Source organism: Apium graveolens, chromosome 8 (assembly GCF_009905375.1).
Source record: "Apium graveolens cultivar Ventura chromosome 8, ASM990537v1, whole genome shotgun sequence".
Lineage (NCBI taxonomy): Eukaryota > Viridiplantae > Streptophyta > Magnoliopsida > Apiales > Apiaceae > Apium > Apium graveolens.
The window spans coordinates 104,184,473-104,205,030 of record NC_133654.1 but is presented as its reverse complement, the minus strand read 5'-3'; the positions used below and the strand labels follow the sequence as shown (position 1 = coordinate 104,205,030).

Genomic DNA, 20,558 nt, shown 5'->3' with positions numbered 1-20,558 from the left:
TTGTCTATCTGCTACTAAATCTGCTATTTTGGATCATTTTATGATGTGTAACATGACTGTGGATGCTTAATATGTTAATCATTTCATCTTATTAAACACATTACTGCGGATGCTTGATATGTTAATCATTTCATCTTACTAAATCTTTTGCTAAGATATTTGGCATTATTATCTTTCTGTAGTTTATATTCGATGCTTAAAAAAAATTAAAAACACACCAATACTTGTCATTGATCATAGATAAAAATACATGTCAACAAATACATAAATATTACATCTCTCCATCATCCTCTTTCTTAAACATTAGAATTGTAAAAATTACAACCCAGGTTAAAATCAACATGGCCATGCTCCATGAACAATTAAAACAAGCAGCTACTTTTTCCTCTCTTTCTGATCCCAAAGCCATTTCCAAATCTTTATTATCGGCTTCCAAACGATTAATCCTTCTAATCAAGCCCAGAATAATCACTTGAGCTCGATCGGAAACTGGAGCATCCAACCACCGGAATGTTTTGTTGCACCTTCGATCGGAACAGGTGATGAATCGCCTCCCTGGATTTGCTTCCATCCATGCTGTTTGTTCGATGATCCAACTGCCGCATACATATCTTCCAGCCATAACCAATACTTCGGCTTCAGAAATTAGATGAGAACAGTTGAATTTCACTCAGACAAATACTTACATGTTTATATACAAGCAGAAATGACCATTACATGGTCTATTTCCCTTATTAACCCCGGTTGACCGTTACTTCATGGTCAACAATAACGGGGATCTGCCTAAAGGTTGTTTTATGTTGGGGGTCTAATAGTAGAGGGATGTTGATTGTATATTTCATAAGTTTTGTGCCAAATCCGCATTTACTTGAAAGCGTTGGGATGCATAATGAAATTAACTCTTTTTTTTATTATATTCTCTAGTTTTCATTATAATAAGAACATTTATAATAGGGTTCCCCATTCTGGTTTCATAAAATATGATAAATTAATGATTCCCAATATATAGAAAACCAATAAGTTCTTTTAGAACAAATCCAACACATACCTTGTTTCATTTTCTAGGTTAATTTTTAATGTATTTGACAAAAAAATTGATCCATTAATATTATAGGGATATAACCTCTTTTCAACTTCTATAATTTAACGACCATATTTTAATATCTACATTTTAATGACCATATTCAAACAACTATATAACTATATCTTTCTTTTAAGATTTCATATGTAATTGATATTTTTACTAGAAATCTCAACATACTTAATTCATTTCATAATATCAAACGACATACGATTTATCCATAAGTTGATGAATGCATAAGAATAAAAAGATATCCAAGTTCTCCTAGCGATGACTGCAATTACTTATCGATATCATCAATATCATATAGCTAATATGGTATCATGTCACTATGGGTCAGTAATTAAACACCATATGTTTAATTAGAATAGAGAAGAATGTCATTCTTGACTTTCTCATGATTATTTTTAGGGTACTCCAGCATATTCGGAAGTACCTTTTCGTAAAAGATTTCGGATGCGTCGATCATTATTTATACGAATTTAAGAAACGATTACATTTCATAATAATTATTTTCCTCAGAGAAATAATGTTGTAGGAGTCCATGGAATATCATCTTTGCAACCGATGAAAGCTACACTAAGAACGATTGCATGTGAAGCACCCGCGAATGTTATTGATGATTGTGTAGGAATTGACGAAAGCACAACAAGAGAGAGTTTGAATTTTTTTAAGACAATTATCGAAATATTTGTTGAAGAGTATTTGAGACATTCAAAAAATGAAGATGCTACTAAAATAATGGAGGAAACCAAATGTTGTGACTTTTCAAGAATGTTAGGCATTCTTTACTGTATTCATTGGAAGTACAAAAATTGTTCATCTCAATGGAAAAGTATGTACACTGATCATATTCATGAATGTTGGGTTTGCTAATCAACCCTCAACTCCACATTAGTATGATATTGTCCGCTTTGGACCAAACCCGCACGGGTTTGTTTTTGGGCACATACCGAAAGGCCTCATGTTAATGGGGTTATCAGGCTGCTTATATACTAGTAATCTGCCCCTCCCACAAATGATGGGGGACAACTCTTAATAATCTCCCCTTTCAAATTTCAGGCTCGACACCAGTTGTATATGCCTCATGATTGTGTGATATGACTCCCCATTGACCCATAATTGAATCCTTTTGGCTTTCTAACTCCCTCTAGGCCCATACTGGAAGGTCCACCTGCCTCCCCCTTAAGCCCATACTAGGGTATCCCATCTTCCTCCTAAAAGGCCTTATTATAATGGACTTATCTAATTGTTTTATATACTAGCAATCTTCCCTTCTCACAAATGATGTGGGACAACTCCCAACAATCTCCCTCTGCTCACATCAGGCTCGACATCTGTCGAATCCTCCATCTGATTGTGAGATTTGTCTCCCCCTTGACCCATACTATAATCCACCATGCTTTTTTAGCTCCCCTAGGCTCATCTTGGAAGGTCCACCTTCCTCCCCCTTAAACCCGTCTTGGGTTAGCCAACCTGCTTCTTCCTAGGTCCATTCTAGAGCCCACTTTAAATTATTATGAACTGTTACAACCTTAACTCTTATACCACTTGTCGAAATTTGATAAGCAGACCTAACTCCACTTAGTATGATATTGTGCTCTGGGTTGATTCCCACAGGGATCTATTTTTGGTTCACTCCCAAAAGGCCTCATACTGATGGAGTTAACAAGTTGCTTATATACTAGTAATATGCCCCTCCCACAAATGATGTGGAACAACTGTTTTGCAAGACATGCCTATACATAACAAGACTAAGTAATACTGACAACTCTAAGGATAAGTTGTATGATAATCAAAATTTGTATTTTGTAATTGTAATCATTGAGTCTGTAAAAATATTAAGTAGATTAGACTGGAGGATTTTTCTGTGAAAAGTCTTCAAGCTAAGGAATAAATTCTAGAAGAAGATCAAATCCTGATCATGCCTCAGAGAGAAGTGTAGCAGCTTGGATTTGAATAATATTTTTCTAGGAAAAATGTTCTAAGTCAAATATCGACAAGTCACAAATGAAGGGATATCGAGAAGTCCAAAATGACTTGTAGAGAAGTCCAAAATGACTTGTAGAGAAGTCCCAAGAGATATCGACAAGTCATTTATTCATGTGGAGATCTAGAGATATCGGTAAGTAAAATTTTCATGTAGAGAACTAGGGATATCGACAAGTCAAAAGCCTATGTAGAGAACTGGAGATATCGACAAGGCATTCTACATGTAGAGAACTGGAGACCTCGACAAGTCAAAAACACCTTTAGAGAACTCAAGATATCTTTAAGTCATTATACTTATCGATATGTGACATCTGTACAGAACAAAAAAAAATCTCGATAAACTATCTTAAATTCAGAAAGTAGACAAATTTAATATACTAGCAATCTTCCCTTCTCACAAATGATGTGGGACAACTCCCAACAATCTCCATCTTCTCACATCAAGCTCGACATCTATCGAATCCTCCACCTGATTGTGAGATTTGTCTCCCCCTTAACCCATACTATAATCCACCATGCTTTTTTACTCCCCTAGGCTCATCTTGGAAGGTCCGCCTTCCTCCCCCTTAAACCCGTCTTGGGTTAGCCAACCTGCCTCTTCCTAGGTCCATTCTAGAGCCCCCTTTAAATTATTATGAACCGTTACAACCTTAACTCTTATACCACTTGTCAGAATTTGATAAGCAGACCTAACTCCACTTAGTATGATATTGTGCTCTGGGTTGATTCCCGCAGGGATCTATTTTTGGTTCACTCCCAAAAGGTCTCATACTGATGGAGTTAACACACTACTTATATACTAGTAATATGCCCCTCCCACAAATGAAGTGGAACAACTGTTTTGCAAGACATGCCTATACATAACAAGACTAAGTAATACTGACAACTATAAGGATAAGTTATATGATAATCAAAATTTGTATTTTGTAATTGTAATCATTGAGTCTGTAAAAATGTTAAGTAGATTATGTTGGATTTTTAAACGCAGCGGGGCATGGCAAAACACTTTTACACATATAAAATCCAAATAAAAGCATATAAATCGTGAATAAAAATTCGAGGGATCGAATCTAACCTTTTAAAATAATTCGGAGACAACGATCAGAGATCCTTAGCAGTTGCTCTTCAAGTGTGAAGCACTCCACCGGTATCCACCAAGAAAACGATGTTAAGGAGGAGGAAGGAGGTGGAGAGAATTGGGTTTTCCAAATTTTTTGGGTTTTCGGGTTCGATGGGGTTATAATAAAATAGGGTCTATAATAGTGTATTTATAGGCAAAATTTTCAGCTGAAATTTTCCCATAAATAATATTATTATTATCCCAATTATTATTCTCATTAATAATTAAAACACCTTTTAATCATTAATCCTTTTTCTAAACACTTTAGAAATAATTCTCTCTCTTGATTTTATTTCCAAAAATTAAATCCTTTAATTAATAATATTAAGAACTTTTCTTAATTAATTTATAATCAATTAAATCTAATTTAATCAATTATTAAATTTGCCAATTAATTATTTATTTCATAAATAAATAATTATTAGCCATTATTAATTAATTCCTCCACCATTAAATCATTCTCTTTTTATGGTGTGACCCTGTAGGTTCAATATTAAGCCGGTAGTAGAAATAAATAATAATAAAACTATTTTATCATTATTTATATAAATTCTCTAATTTATTAAATATGATTAATTAATTAATCACATTTATTCTACATCGTGAGTGATGCTTCTCAAAATATCGCGACTATCCGGATAATATGAATTCACTGCTTAGAATACCAAGAACCTGTCAGTGAATAGTTACCGTACAATAAACTTCTTCTACCCTACAATGTCCCGATTAAATACAAGGCATGGATCTCGTGTCAAGCCTATCTAATTCAATCACTTTGCTTACCATTTACTATGCGTAGTTCTATACAAATTAGAAACTCCTTTCTAATTTCATTCACGCTGGCCAGAGATTCCTGAACTAGCATAAGTGGATCAGCCTCGAACATTCGCTTCCTTCACTGGAAGGGGTAGATCCTTTATTGATCATACACTATCTTCGTGTACAAATTCCTATACCCAGAAGAGCCCTAATAATTGTCCCTGGAGACTAAGAACTAAACCAAATCATAGTTCAGTGTACACAAGATGACTATGATGACCTCAAGTCTAAGGATACTTGTACAACTATCACTATGTGAACAATTGCTGACACGTGAGTGAACTCCATCAGTTGTTCAGCTGTGCGAGTCATGTTCAGTGAACTTATTCTATAATAAGCACCTACATACTAGCTATAGTGTCACCACACAAATGTCTATGAGAACAGACATCCTTCATAATGAAGCAAGCATAGTATGTACCGATCTTTGCGGATTATTAATTACCAGTTAGTAATCCTATGACCAGGAACTATTTAAGTTTAGAGTTATCATCTTTTTAGGTCTCACTATTATGATCTCATCATAATCCATAAAAAGCTTTACTCTAAACTATGGTATATCTTATTTAAACACTTAAATAGATAGAGCCCGTAATAAAAACAAAACAAGTCTTTTATTAATATCAATGAAATCAAAACAGATTACATAAAAGTTATTCTTAAATCCTAATACATGATTGGACTTAGGACATATTCCTTTCAATCTCCCACTTGTACTAAAGCCAATCACTCTGGTATCTAATACCCATCTTGTCTTTATGACGATCAAAGTGACTTTCATAAAGTAGCTTTGTGAGTGGGTCTGCTATGTTGTTATGTGTGTCAACTCTAATTCAATACAATACAAGAAATGTTACCGCACTCCCACTAACCCTTTTGTAGACACATGGTTCATCTGCGTTTTTGATAAAATCAAACTCTTTGATTGTCTCATCAAAACGAATGTTCCATCTTCGAGAAGCTTGCTTTAAACCACATATGGTTCGTAGTAGCTTACACACTAGGTTTTCATTTCCCTTGGAAAGAAAACCATCTGGCTATATGCCAGATCTCATAGTCGTAGTAAGCAGCAATCGCAAGCAAAATCCGAACTGATTTTAACAGGGCTATAGGTAAAAGGTTTCATCAAAGTCAATACATTGCCTTTGTTTGAATCCTTTTGCCACAAGCTTGGCCTTAAAGGTCTCCACCTGGCCATCTGCTATAATCTATCTTTTGTATACCGTATACATAGATTCCATTCTGGATTTCATGGCACTATGCCATTTCTCTGAGTCAACACTACTCATAGCCTCATTATAGGTCACAGGGTCGTCATCATCAATGATCAACAACTCATTATCATTCTTAATGACAAGGCCATAATACCTCTCAGGTTGGCAAGACACTCTCCCTGACCTATAAATGGGCTGTTTCACAAAAGGTTGTTCAGTCAGAACAGGTGTTTCCACTTGATCCGTAGTAGTTTGTGCTTCTTGAACTTCATCAAGTTTAATTTTGCTCTCACTGTTTCCTTCAAGGATAAACTCCTTTTCCAAGAAGGTAGCATGTCTGGAGACAAACACCCGATGATCGGTGTAAAAATAATACCCTAAAGTCTCTTTAGGATATCACACAAAACTACATTTTACGGATCGATATTCCAGCTTATCTGGGTCAACTTTCTTGACATAAGCTGGACATCCCCAAATCTTAACGTGTTTAAGACTCGGTTTCCTTTCTTTCCATATCTCATACGAAGTTTGAGGAACAGATTTTGGAAAGCACCTTATTTAGTTAATATGTTGAGGTTTCCAATGCATAACCCCATAGGAATACTGGAAGATTCTCATAGCTCATCATGGACCGAACTATGTCTAACAAAGTTCGATTTCTCCTTTCAGATACCAATCTGGAGAAGTCCAGTGGGAGACTAATATTTACTTAGAGATAATCTAGAAACACTCCATTAAAGTATTCACCACCTCGATCTGATCGAAGAGTTATAATACTATGTTTGGTTGTTTCTCCACTTCATACTTATACTCTTTGAACTTTTCAAAGGCCTCAGACTTGTGTTTCATCAAACACATATCTGAATCCAGATCTATCATCTATGAAAGTAATGAAGTATGAAAATCCACCCATGGCTTGCGTAGACATTGGTCCACATACATCTGTGTGTACCATTCCTAGCAAATTTGCAGCCCTCTCTCCATGTGTACTAAATGGAGACTGCAATGCCACTATAAAGTGAGATTTTCATCATCCCTTTTCTTTTATTAGTTTGTTCAATCTGAAGTAAATTATGTCACATATATACAGACCATTATTAAAGCACCACGTCCATAAAGAATATTATCTCTAAGAATAGAACATTCATTATTCTCAATAATAAATGAAAAATCCACCCAAGTCTAACATGGGAATAATATTCCTCACAATCGAGGGAACAAAATAACAATTATTTTAAACAATAGTCTTGCCCGTAGGCATATGTAAATGAAATAATTCTACATCCTCAGCAGCAACTCTTGCTCCATTTCCATCAGTAGAATCACCTCCTCTTCCTCAAGAGTCCTACTTCTCCTTGGTCCCTGCAACGAATTGCAGATGTCAGAACCATAGGCGGTATCGAATACCCAAGTAGAAATGACATATTCACTTCTATCATGAACATACCTGGATCAGAAGCGGTAGTCTCACTACCCTTCTTCTTCTTCAATTCTGCAAGGTAAACCTTGCAGTTACTCTTCCAGTGCCCCACCTTGTTACAGTGAAAGCAAACAACTTTGCTCTTGGGGTCTTCAGCTTTTGGTGGAACCGGCATTTTCTCACCTACTTTCTTCTTCTTGGAAAAGTTCCTCTTCCTTTTCTTAGGATTGGAACCTTCACCAATTAGAAGAACAGAACTCTTCTTAAGGGGAAAATTTGATTCCGCAGTCTTCAACATGTTGTGGAGTTCAGGCAGGCTGACATCCAACTTATTCATGTGAAAGTTCACAACAAACTGCGAGAACGAACCCGGAAGCGATTGCAAGACCAAGTCTTGGCTCAGCTCCCCATCCATGGCAAAACCAAGTTGTCCAAGACGTTCAATCAAATTGATCATCTTAAGTACATGGTCATGCACAGATGATCCCTCAGACATCCTACAACCGAACAACTCCTTCGATAATTCATATCGAGCTGTCCTCCCTGCCACATCATACAACTCTTGTAGATGCATGAGGATAGTGTGAGCATCCATATGCTCATGTTGCTTCTGTAGCTCAATGTTCATGGAAGCTAGCATGATGCATTGAGCAATATTTGCATCATCTATCCACTTACGATACACAACATGTTCATCATTATGTGCATCACTAGCAGGTTTAGTAGCTTTAGGTGAGTCAATCACGTATTCCAGCTTCTCAATCCTGAGAACAATTCTCAAGTTTTGAAGCCAGTCAGCATAATTAGGACCAGTCAATTTGTGAGCATCTAGTATGCTCCTGAGTGATAGTGCAGAAGACATAATGTATATTGTAAATCTGTAAATGATAAACACATAACAACACTTAGCAAATATTCGATTTCATTTCAAAACACTATATGAATCGGGTCTTTATTCATAAGTGGCTCCCACTAGTTTTCCTAATTTATTCAACCCCCTACATGAAAAATTAAGCATTCATAATGCTAGTGGGAATAGGGATCCTACATTCCATTACACAACCCCGGCTGTGGCACGAAACGCCATGTAATATTCAATAGGCAGACAACTCTTGTCAATTACATCTTATGTTATTCCCTAATCAAACTTTAGCCTCTTGAATAATTGAGTCACGGCTGTGGCACGACAAACTCAATATTCTAAGTCAAGTCAAACCCAACATTCCGTACAATTGAATCAGTCCCCAAAGGCCCACGACTGTGGCACGTAACGACCTTTAGATTCTTATTCAATGTACACATCTCTATGTAATAGACAAGTATTTCTTATTTCGAAATCAAAGCCCTCGGCTGTAGCACGAACCGACAATGATTCAAAAATAAAAACTACTTTTCTATCATGTTGGAAGGCTATGACCGACACAAGCCCGTTGTATCATTGGCCAATCACTACTTGATATTATTTTTAGAGGGATTATGTAACGCCCCCAAATCCGGGGTCAGAGGATTTGGTCGTCACTATAAAACTTCAATCCAAATTAACCTGTTAAATCAATAAATAAATGCCAGCGGAAGATAATTATCATAAATGACCCCAAACTACTCCAAGATCTTTTAAGGTTACAGTTCTAGAAACAAGAATTCCAAATTCCATCAATAAATTTTTCACTTTCTTTTACATTTCTTTACAACAATTCTCAATCTCAAAACTTAACCCGCTAGTATAACTTCGAAAAGAAGTATACTAGGCCCAACTATAAAATACACAATTATAATATAATATAATATAAACAACTTTACACAATAAAACTTACACTAGTCCGTAAACCCTGGACCAACCACCTTCCAAAAGCTTCTTCTTTGCTTCCTCGAATTACGCAGCTAAACAGCGCAAGCTAATCCTCACTGGAGGTTAAATTTGAAAACAGGCAAGTATGAGCGAAAGAAATGCTCAGCAAGTTAATTATAATATATATATAGTTGTTTTGACATAAAACCGACATCTGCATCAGAGCAGAACCGTTAAAATCATAATTGCTGAATCATAAAATTCTAGTGGAGGAACCCCATAATTGATTCCTTAATTGTATTCAAAACCATTTTGATATTCTTGAGCGACATGCTTCATCAATACTTTGAATCATAACGAGAATAAAACTCGTAAAACAGTGTTTACGGAAATATCGTAAACCACAATAACATGAAACAATGATTATGGATTGAATCATAAACTTTATTCAAAACCGAACTCTTGAAATTAATACTTATCTTACTGTCATATCAAATTAGATATTAATACGAACTTTGATGCTCACAACCTACCCGCGCTAAATAGGGAAGTCAACATCAATCATCTGCATTAATACCACCTTTGATATTTAACAACTTAAGTATCAACATCAATCAGCAACCGAATTAAAACTGTATCTCACCTAAAATCACATAAATAATTCCAATTAATAATAATAATAATATTTGAAAATATGGGATATTACAATCTACCCACCTTATAAGGATTCCGTCCTCGGAATCAGCAAAAGAGAGCACTAAGAGTTTTCTAACCAACTTTCCGTCATACCGCCTTACTTTGACTTGAACAGGATACTCAACTTAACTTGATTGGCATACCTTCGAATATTTGGGATGATAAAATCATAGAAAAGAAAAGAATTTCATATCATAACTGGATAGAATCTGAATTGGAGAAAAAGTATTGTTGAAATGAAATAAAAACTGAGAGATCAATATGATCAAATGAACTTGGTATTGCGTGTCCAAATTAAGACACTACTAAAGGTTGTTAACCTTCATGTATTCACAACACACACAAGTGATGGCGTCCCATCCAACTCCTATCACACAGACAGGTATACCTTGTGTCCCCTATAGTTAGGGTTGTTCATCTCAGTCAGAATAAAAGAATATCAACGGAATTGAAAATCAAATGAATAAAACTGAAAAGATTTCAAAGATGATATTTCTGAAGGAAATGAAATCCAGAGAACAAAAATTATGGCACCAAATGAGCAAGTGGTGTCACATCACCAAGAAACCATCCACCAAATAAGAAAAGTGGAAGTTAAATTATCATAACTTGGCAGAGCTATCAAAACCTGAAAAATAGGCTTCACGACAGCCTCTGGCACATTTAAAACACAGATAGGATTGAAAATGAGTGTTAGGGAATATATCCTCTAACAATTACTTTTTTTTTTTTTTTTTGAGAGAGATGTCAAAAGAAATTATAGAAAGAAAAGGTATTGCCAAAGTCTTAATATTTATCTTGAATTTGAACTCTTCTGTTGACTCGTCATCCGATTCTAGATACTTCTTCATTTTCTAAGGATATCGATAATCTCCATCGTCGTCGAATCGTAGTTTTAGAAGATTCCACAATAGAAATTTGTAGCTTCCCGGAGTTCCATCCAGTTCAGCACAATCATCTCAAACAAATACGCCTTATCTTAACTTATTCGTTGGTACTATATCCAATAGTCCAACAGGAACTCGATATGAGCTCAAACGTCCTCACATAGCTATACACACTCCTACACACTCGTTTCTAGTTTACTATAACATCAGCTCTGATACCAACCTGTAACGCCCCCAAATCCGGGGTCAGAGGATTTGGTCGTCACTATAAAACTTCAATCCAAATTAACCTGTTAAATCAATAAATAAATGCCAGCGGAAGATAATTATCATAAATGACCCCAAACTACTCCAAGATCTTTTAAGGTTACAGTTCTAGAAACAAGAATTCCAAATTCCATCAATAAATTTTTCACTTTCTTTTACATTTCTTTACAACAATTCTCAATCTCAAAACTTAACCCGCTAGTATAACTTCGAAAAGAAGTATACTAGGCCCAACTATAAAATACACAATTATAATATAATATAATATAAACAACTTTACACAATAAAACTTACACTAGTCCGTAAACCCTGGACCAACCACCTTCCAAAAGCTTCTTCTTTGCTTCCTCGAATTACGCAGCTAAACAGCGCAAGCTAATCCTCACTGGAGGTTAAATTTGAAAACAGGCAAGTATGAGCGAAAGAAATGCTCAGCAAGTTAATTATAATATATATATAGTTGTTTTGACATAAAACCGACATCTGCATCAGAGCAGAACCGTTAAAATCATAATTGCTGAATCATAAAATTCTAGTGGAGGAACCCCATAATTGATTCCTTAATTGTATTCAAAACCATTTTGATATTCTTGAGCGACATGCTTCAGCAATACTTTGAATCATAACGAGAATAAAACTCGTAAAACAGTGTTTACGGAAATATCGTAAACCACAATAACATGAAACAATGATTATGGATTGAATCATAAACTTTATTCAAAACCGAACTCTTGAAATTAATACTTATCTTACTGTCATATCAAATTAGATATTAATACGAACTTTGATGCTCACAACCTACCCGCGCTAAATAGGGAAGTCAACATCAATCATCTGCATTAATACCACCTTTGATATTTAACAACTTAAGTATCAACATCAATCAGCAACCGAATTAAAACTGTATCTCACCTAAAATCACATAAATAATTCCAATTAATAATAATAATAATATTTGAAAATATGGGATATTACAGATTATATTACGTTACAATCATAATCATATTATAAAGAGATTCTTCCTTTTAAATTAAATATTTCAAATCAATAATCAATAATCAGATGATTCCCAGATCGGGTGGAGCATTGTCAAGAGGCGTCACTTAATAACCCTTTCTTACAGATAGAAATCTGTTGTTGACAGAATCATCCTTTCTCTCATATCGAAAATTCATATTCAATTACGTGTTTCACAAACACAAGAATCTCATGATTTTATTCATAATATTATTCTTAAGGTTATGAAATAATTTCACTATACTAGGTTGTCTAACAAACGCCTTATATTTATTTAAGTTCACCTAAATCTATCATCGCATGATAAACTAAGCATATATCACATATATCAACATGAATAAACATCAAGGTAGGCATGTTACATCATCTAGCACATTAGAACAAGCAATATACATCTCTATGTATCACAAGAAGCATTTAAAATCAATTCAAACGATCAAAAACAGCTTTAAAACACTTCATAGAATATAAACAGTTTAAAACTTTTATATAAACTAAAATTGATCACTCCATCAGATCCGTCTCGGAAAAACGAATCCAACGGTATATTGCACGCCCAAAACGGAGTTACGAAACTATCAATTTTAAAATCAACAGAAGGGCTGTAACGCATTACAGAAACGCGTTACAAGCCCTGTAACGCATTCCGGTGATGCGTTACACCCCTTTTAAGCCATTAAAGGGTGTAACGCATTCTGTGAATGCGCCACAGGTGTGTAACGCATTCCCGGAATGCGTTACACCCCTATATTTTATTTTTATTTTTGTTTTTGCAGCAGCCGACAGAATTTTTTTTTCTCGCATCGATTTCCGCGCCTGTCAGTCCTGTTCCTGTCTGCTTCTCCACCTCTTTCCGTGCAGCATTCAACAGGTAGTAGCAGTATAGATATATATATATATATACTTACAAATAATATATATATATGATTTATTTAATTATGAATTTAATTGCAAGAACTTCAAAAATTCATAATAAAAAATCTATACATCCTAAAATTATGAAAAAATACCCAGACGATCTACAACACTTGTAGAACCCAGATCAACACTCAAAATTATTCTGAGAAACGATTTCTCATCAGAAAAAATTAATCCATGATATAACTTGAAAAAATCATAATTAATTCATACAAGCACATAAAATTCTGAAATTTTTACCACAGATCTGTATGCATACAACCTATGCTCTGATACCATTGTTGGATTTTTAAACGCAGCGGGGCATGGCAAAACACTTTTACACATATAAAATCCAAATAAAAGCATATAAATCGTGAATAAAAATTCGAGGGATCGAATCTAACCTTTTAAAATAATTCGGAGACAACGATCAGAGATCCTTAGCAGTTGCTCCTCAAGTGTGAAGCACTCCACCGGTATCCACCAAGAAAACGATGTTAAGGAGGAGGAAGGAGGTGGAGAGAATTGGGTTTTCCAAACTTTTTGGGTTTTCGGGTTCGATGGGGTTAGAATAAAATAGGGTCTATAATAGTGTATTTATAGACAAAATTTTCAGCTGAAATTTTCCCATAAATAATATTATTATTATCCCAATTATTATTCTCATTAATAATTAAAACACCTTTTAATCATTAATCCTTTTTCTAAATACTTTAGAAATAATTCTCTCTCTTGATTTAATTTCCAAAAATTAAATCCTTTAATTAATAATATTAAGAACTTTTCTTAATTAATTTATAATCAATTAAATCTAATTTAATCAATTATTAAATTTGTCAATTAATTATTTATTTCATAAATAAATAATTATTAGCCATTATTAATTAATTCCTCCACCATTAAATCATTCTCTTTTTATGGTGTGACCCTGTAGGTTCAATATTAAGCCGGTAGTAGAAATAAATAATAATAATACTACTTTATCATTATTTATATAAATTCTCTAATTTATTAAGTATGATTAATTAATTAATCACATTTATTCTACATCGTGAGTGATGCTTCTCAACATATCGCGACTATCCGGATAATATGAATTCACTGCTTAGAATACCAAGAACCTGTCAGTGAATAGTTACCGTACAATAAACTTCTTCTACCCTACAATGTCCCGATTAAATACAAGGCATGGATCTCGTGTCAAGCCTATCTAATTCAATCACTTTGCTTACCATTTACTATGCGTAGTTCTATGCAAATTAGAAACTCCTTTCTAATTTCATTCACTCTGGCCAGAGATTCCTGAACTAGCATAAGTGGATCAGCCTCGAACATTCGCTTCCTTCACTGGAAGGGGTAGATCCTTTATTGATCATACACTATCTTCGTGTACAAATTCCTATACCCAGAAGAGCCCTAATAATTGTCCCTGGAGACTAAGAACTAAACCAAAGCATAGTTCAGTGTACACAAGATGACTATGATGACCTCAAGTCTAAGGATACTTGTACAACTATCACTATGTGAACAATTGCTGACACGTGAGTGAACTCCATCAGTTGTTCAGCTGTGCGAGTCATCTTCATTGAACTTATTCTATAATAAGCACCTACATACTAGTTATAGTGTCACCACACAAATGTCTATGAGAACAGACATCCTTCATAATGAAGCAAACATAGTATGTACCGATCTTTGCCGATTATTAATTACCAGTTAGTAATCCTATGACCAGGAACTATTTAAGTTTAGAGTTATCATCTTTTTAGGTCTCACTATTATGATCTCATCATAATCCATAAAAAGCTTTACTCTAAACTATGGTATATCTTATTTAAACACTTAAATAGATAGAGCCCGTAATAAAAACAAAACAAGTCTTTTATTAATATCAATGAAATCAAAACAGATTACATAAAAGTTATTCCTAAATCCTAATACATGATTGGACTTAGGACATAATCCTTTCAGATTAGACTGGAGGATTTTTCTGTGAAAAGTCTTCAAGCTAAGGAATAAACTCTAGAAGAAGATCAAATCCTGATCATGCCTCAGAGAGAAGTGTAGCAACTTGGATTTGAATAATATTTTTTTAGGAAAAATGTTCCAAGTCAAATATCGACAAGTCATAAATGAAGGGATATCGAGAAGTCCAAAATGACTTGTAGAGAAGTCCAAAATGACTTGTAGAGAAGTCCCAAGAGATATTGACAAGTCATTTATTCATGTAGAGATCTAGAGATATCGATCAGTAAAATTTTCATGTAGAGAACTAGAGATATCGACAAGTCAAAAGCCTATGTAGAGAACTGGAGATATCGACAAGGCATTCTTCATGTAGAGAACTGGAGACCTCGACAAGTCGAAGACACCTTTAGAGAACTCAATATATCGATAAGTCATTATACTTACCGATATGTGACATCTCTACAGAACAAAAAGAAATCTCGATAAACTATCTTAAATTCAGAAAGTAGACAAATTTAATATACTAGCAATCTTCCCTTCTCACAAATGATGTGGGACAACTCTCAACAATCTCCCTCTTCTCACATCAGGCTCGACATCTGTTGAATCCTCTACCTGATTGTGAGATCTGTCTCCCCCTTGACCCATACTATAATCCACCATGCTTTTTTAGCTCCCCTAGGCTCATCTTGGAAGGTCCACCTTCCTCCCCCTTAACCCGTCTTGGGTTAGCCAACCTGCCTCTTCCTAGGTCCATTCTAGAGCCCACTTTAAATTATTATGAACTGTTACAGCCTTAACTCTTATACCACTTATCGGAATTTGATAAGCAGATCTAACTCCACTTAGTATGATATTGTGCTCTGGGTTGATTCTCGCAGGGATCTATTTTTGGTTCACTCCCAAAAGGCCTCATACTGATGGAGTTAACACGCTACTTATATACTAGTAATATGCCCCTCCCACAAATGATATGGAACAACTTTTTTGCAAGACATGCACTACAAGAAAATTGACATTTATCTACCAATAAATTATTTACCAATATATATTAGTAGCTAAAAGTTATATTTATCTACTTATAAGTATTTGTAAAAATCATTGGTAGATAAAAATAAGTTATTTCTTTGATACAATTTATTAACAATAACATAGTTAGGTGGTTAAAAAGAGTCTTACACGTATGTACCCATGATTGAATTTTCCTAAATTTGTGGCTGTAGATATGCATTCCCAAGTTTCTTTAAATTTAAATATTTTATGCAAACTTGTAGGCTAACATGTCAACTATCAATTTACAGGTAGTTTTTTAGAAACTACTTTCGTTAATATATATTTTTAAATATCTGCGGGCTCGTAAAAAAGAAAATATGCATTTATGTTTGTATTAATGCTACACTTTTTTATATTTGTTCTTGTTCTTGTTTATCTAATTACATAACCCGTATCTTTTTTTGTCTACTTTTGAGACAGAGCATCGTCTTTGTTATACTCAACTATTTTTAACATTTTATATATTATTTACATTTATATTACTAAAAATTGGTTCAATGTTTATTAATATATAATTAAGGTTTTTTATTCACAATTATATTATCAAATAGAATAATTTTCGAGGTGCTAAATTGATACCCAAAATATTTCCCAAATATTACTTGTAATAATTTGATGGGTTACAACTCAATTAATAATATTGGACCTCTAAATTCACATTTATTACCCTAATAACATCTTCCCAAATTGCTAAGTCACCAATGATACATCTTTTGGAACTAAATTTTAGTACCTAATTAATATATGTGGCACTACTCTATTAAATAATATATACCATAAGTCATAATACCTATACTCAGGGTCGGGCCTAAATTTTTCTAGGTTCAGTGTAAAAATAATTTCGAATATATATACAGATATTAGGTACATTTGTGTCATAAAATAATTAAATATTTTAATATGGCATATAATTATGAGGTCTATACTATGAAAATAAATTAATTGATGTGTAAAAAGACAAAATAAAAAGTTGCTCCACTTGTCCACTTAGCCAAACATATTCCCGCTCTCAATGAAAAATTTATCCCGCCTTCATTTTTGAGTGAAAAGATAACGTATCGTGCTATAAGAGGTGGTTTTGTAATTTAAGTTTATCTAAATAAACAAATTCCCTAACCGCCTAATTCTAATTTTATCAATATATTCCCAAGTCACGCACAAAAACTTATCCGAGCACTACTTCCTCAAACAACTAAAAACTCCTCAAAACTCTGTTTGTTTATCAGTAGCAATTGTTGGTGAAAATGGCTTGATTTGAACATGGACGTGTACTTAATGTGGAGAGAGTTACTGTACAAGTTATCTTCTCTTCCTAGCCAGAAGTATTATATTTTTTGCTTTGTTTTCTTATTATTTAACTCTATCATCTCCTTGTCTCTCTCTGCCTAAAGTTTTAATAGATGAAACTTTTTTACAGGAATTTGATTAATCTCAACTTAAGCACCCATTAGTTTATAATAACTAAGCCACGTGATTCGGGTATGTTATTTTTTGCTTCCCTTGCAATAAACTGAGTAATAAGTTTGACAGTTTCGTTCTTCAACGTAGAATTCTACTGCAATATCTAATTATTTTTGCTTTTCGATTCTCATGCTTAGAATGGGGGTAGTGCATATCTTTAGTGACTAAAATAATGCTTACTTTATAGTCTTCTCCATCATAAATTTACATGGATAACTAGGTGACTAATTACATCCAGTTTTGGTCCATAAGTATTTGATTATCTATATATCCATAATATATTTCGATGAATATACATATTTCTTTTTGCTCATATTTCTTATTTATTGAAATAATTTGTTGCTGACTTCTTAATTATGTTTAGGAATGTCATGTTCCAGTACAACGCCGTTAAGTGGAGACATGAAATATGCAATGCTGGGACACGGTGGAAAAGTCATTGATCACATACGAGAGGAGTAAAGATTTTTGTTAGCACACCTAAACCTAACATGAGTGAAGAATTATGTGGACAAAATTTATTTGTGTTATATGACTCATTGAAGTTTTGTGTAATTATGTGACCAATGTGACCAAGTTACTGTGTAGTAGTGATATGTAACACGGATTTTTTTATAATGTAACACTTCTTTTGCCCTGTACATATGCCATTATCACTCAATATATTATAAAGTTTTTTTAACTTTAACATGTGCAATAATATATGTAATAACCCCAAAATTTTGGACTTTTTGTAACCCTTATGAATAGTGATTTTGTTGATTATGCTGAATAAAAAAATTTTTCATGCCACACCTTGTAGAGGTTCTTTTATTGTTATTCTGAGATCTTATTAGTACTCTATATGGTATATAAGTGTATGTAAAGATCGTCAGAATCCAAATTCGAACATTTTGATTTTTCCCGAAAATCCACCAGATACCGAAAGAATTGAGTATAAGGTAACAGGATAAAAATGATTTAAATTCAAGGATTATAAGAGAGGATCATAAAAGGAATATAATGTATTGAGAAAGGTTAAGGAAACCCAAGTAATAAGATCCCGGGTATGATCCCTCAAACGATAAACGAGAACGAAAGTTAAGCGAACCGTATAACAGATCAGCGGTCATTAGCCAAGTAATTAGGAGTTAATCAAAGTGGTTAGTGATGATGATGTCATCACACCAACAAGAGAAGGACAAGTGTAACAAGATGACATAGAAGGATGACATAAGCATGACCAAAAAGGGAAGGAAGTGTTTGTTGATTATAAACCACACAAATTTTACCATGGTTAAAAGGTAATCAAACAAAACAAAGGAAACAACCAAGCAAAACAAATCAAAACACAAAACACAAAGTTGACCTTCATTATCCAACAAGAAAGCTCTCGGCCTTCCTTCATTTTCAAGGAGAAAAAAATCAAAATCCAAGATCCAAGCATTGTTAAATCATGAGGTAATTATCCAAGGTTCCTTGTACATAAATATAGATATCCTATGAATCTAAGCTTCAAATTCCTTCACAATCTCTTCCTATAATTCATGGAAGAAGAGAGTGAATAGTGTTTTTCAAGAACTTGAAATTCTGATCTTGTGTTTTTGTTTAGATAAAGCTTTAGTAAGGATTTTCCAAGGTTGTTTCAAGCTCATTAGTTACTCCTACTCACAAGGAAGGTATAATCTCTTAACCTAGCATTATTATTGAATGTTAAGAGCTTATTATGAGTAGTATAGTTCATGAGAGGCATGATTATTAGATATTTAGAGATTGGTTGGTTTTTTAATGTTTTTGGAGTTGTAAATCTTGATGATTAGTTAATGAACTCAAGTAAGCTCTTAGTTCATGATTGAGAAGTAGTTTAAATTGGAAATATTGAGTTGTTGGGGCTGTTGTAGTAAATAATGGATGAATTTTGGTTGTAGTGGTGATTGTGGGTTGAATTGTGAATTATTGGAATGGTTTAAATTTGGTAATCGCGTAAACATTGTCGTCGTAATGCCCGATTTACTTTAGACTGTTTTTGTTCTTAACATCAGAACCCGAGAACTCACTGTTAGGTTTTGACCATTGCCATTATTAGATAGCTCATGTTACGAGCTTCGTTTTGATATGTGGTTCGCTTGAATCTGATGTACGGTTTAGGAGAAATGACAGTTTTAAGTAATGACGTTTCACGACCGAACCATTACCCCTCGCCTTACTTTAAAACCTTGGTTAAGGACCTTAAATGACTAATTGGAGTATGAAACAATTATGTAAAGTGGATTAGGCAGTTAGTAGAGTACTCGCGAAAGAATCGCCTTAAAATTCTTAATGGTTAATTTATAAAAAATGGTGGAGCCGAGGGTACTCGAATGACTTATGTGATTCGTTAAGCGTAGAAGTGACCATAAACGAACGTTAGGGTTCAATTGGTTAAAGTCTAGTTTCTTAAGCGACCGGGGTTTAATTCCGACTTATGTTGTTGTTCATAGGTTATCGGACCCACTCTAAGCTTAAGTCTATCCGGGAACACTCAGGCAAGTTTTCTACCCTTTATACTGTTGTTGTGATGTATACATGTATATGCATTATCTTGTGATAGATGCATGATGGTTAATTAGCAAATCTTGCGATATATTGGAGCATGCTGATATGGTTTATATGCATGTCTGTTTCGTAATCTTGATCTATCTGTTGATTTCAATGCTTATAATTGCATAATACCTATGCTAGAGATAAGCACTAGTTGCGTATACCCTTAGTATATGGGACCCAAAGGCGAACATTTTCTAAAACCGGAATTCGATGTTCCCGAGTATATTATATATAATTATATATATATATAGATATAGTTTTCAAAACTATTAATCGAATAAGGTTTATTCTATAACTTTATTTTTATTAATG

General features: G+C 34.0%; 1 long non-coding RNA gene across 1 annotated transcript; it reads left to right on the top strand.

The window, feature by feature from the left end:
* Positions 1-17,310: 17,310 nt before the first annotated feature.
* LOC141678521 (uncharacterized) lies at positions 17,311-18,408 on the top strand. The gene is made up of 3 exons (XR_012557778.1): positions 17,311-17,545; positions 17,641-17,702; positions 18,049-18,408. It is a non-coding gene; the product is annotated as an uncharacterized LOC141678521 (long non-coding RNA).
* The last annotated feature ends 2,150 nt before the right edge of the window (positions 18,409-20,558 follow it).